This window comes from Cornus florida, unplaced genomic scaffold (genome assembly GCF_030987335.1).
Source record: "Cornus florida cultivar Cherokee Brave unplaced genomic scaffold, ASM3098733v1 CherokeeBrave_3.0.0_Hap2_Chr08, whole genome shotgun sequence".
Classification (NCBI taxonomy): domain Eukaryota; kingdom Viridiplantae; phylum Streptophyta; class Magnoliopsida; order Cornales; family Cornaceae; genus Cornus; species Cornus florida.
In genome coordinates this window covers 54766641-54768624 of record NW_026775578.1, presented here as the reverse complement: position 1 = coordinate 54768624, position 1984 = coordinate 54766641, and positions in this window count along the sequence as shown.

Below are 1984 nucleotides of genomic sequence, written 5' to 3'. Positions count from 1 at the left end.
CAATTCTATCATCACTGAGCTTAACAGGAAGATCATCATTTTTGAAGATAAGGTAAGTAGTGCTAACTCTTTGAAGGAATATCTTGGTCTGAAAATTGAATCTTTTGAACTTGAATTACAATTTGCACAAGATAGACTGAAAGGGTTCACAATGGGTTAAGACAATTTGAATAAATTGATCAACATGGGTAAGGATGTGAATGATAAAACTGGATTTGGATTTGTTAAAGATTCATCTAGTAGTCAAGGTAAAATAATTTTTATTAAACCTATTGATTATTGTACGGCTGATTCATGTTTGCCTGATGTATTGCATTCTGATATGTCTTATGTGCCTAAATTGCTGCATTGCACCTTTTGTGGTAAGAATGGACATAAGTATCACTCATGTTTTCACATGAAAAAGAAAGATTTTTCTAAAACTCATTCTCATGATACTCATGCTAAGAAAAAGGTGCATTGTAAGAAGAAAAAGAACTTTTTGCCACCTAAAATTTCTGGAGCTGAAAATTTACCTAAGAAAGAGGTAAAATATGAAAGAGAATTTCAGGAAGTGAGATTGAAAACTGTGTGGATTAGAAAGAAAGATTTGATCAATTATGTGCCAGTTGAGTCCGTGGAACTAGTTTCCTAAAGGACTTTGCCTTCAAATTGTGTCATTAAACGAATTTCAACCCATCTCTTTTGATCAATAAGTGTGGAGGGAAAAATCTCCCTACCAATAAAAATCAACCACATCATTAAACGAATTGCAACCCATCTCTTTTGGGTCACTAGCCTTCCAAGGTCCACTTTGATCGAGCCCAAAAAAGACATCATTAGCCCATCACAAGATCAACTTAATCTATTCTCGGTCAAACATATAGCTTGGACAAATATTATCCATGATTCGGATCATATCAATTATGGCATCAAAAAAGCCTCGCATGGAAGGAGTTATATAAAGAAAGAACTCTGTATAGGAAAAATCCTCATATTGAACAAAATGTAGAAGGATAATGATGAACAAAATCGTGACGGGCAAGCAAGGCGAGCCTTACCATAATGTTATCATCAAATCTTGTATAAATAGAGGCATGAGCCTGCAATGAAATATATGAAAGTTTTCCAATCTCTATTATACATTGTTTTTATTATTTTTATTGAGTGTGTTGTTATTATTCCTCGATTCATTAGAATTAACGAATTTTTACACCTACAAGGTGCATTCGAAGCAGAAAAAGAACTTTTTACCACCTAAAATTTCTAAAGCTAAAAATTTGCCTAAGAAAGTGGTAAAATATGAAAGAGAATTTCAAGAAGTGAGATTGAAAACTATGTGGATTAGAAAGAAATATTTGATCAATTATGTGCCAGTTAAGTCCATGGAACTAGTTTCCAAAAGGACTTTGCCTTCAAACTGTGTCCTAGGATAATCAGTGATCATGGTTTATGCTTAAATGAAAATTTTGTTAGCCAATCATTTGTTAGGGTTTAGTTAGAGTATTGAGTTTTTTTATCATAGTCTTCATGAGACATGTGTGAAAATTCATTCAGATTGAATTTATGATCTATCTTTGAATGCAAATTGTGACACGTGATTATTTGATAAAAATAGATTATTGGCTTATAATCTATACAATGAAAGATAATTTGCATGGATTAGGAGATATTTAGATTTGAATCTCTTGGTTAATAGCTTTTGTGCACTGGTCCATCTCTGAAAATTTTGATTGAAAATCTTTGAATTGTTGACTAGGGTATATTAATCACAAAAGCTATAAAGGTTATTGTCTAAAAAATAGGAGCTTAAAAAAAATAAAAATGAAAATATTCAGCATAAAAAAAAAAAAACAAAAGAAAATTTTCAAAATGGCTGAATTCTTTGTTAAGGAAAATGCTATTGAGACTTGATCGGAAGCTCCCATTAGACTTTGAAGAGGAGCTAATTGAGTAAAAAGAAAGGTGGAAACAAGTTGAACTGGGAATTGTTGTCTGATCTTAA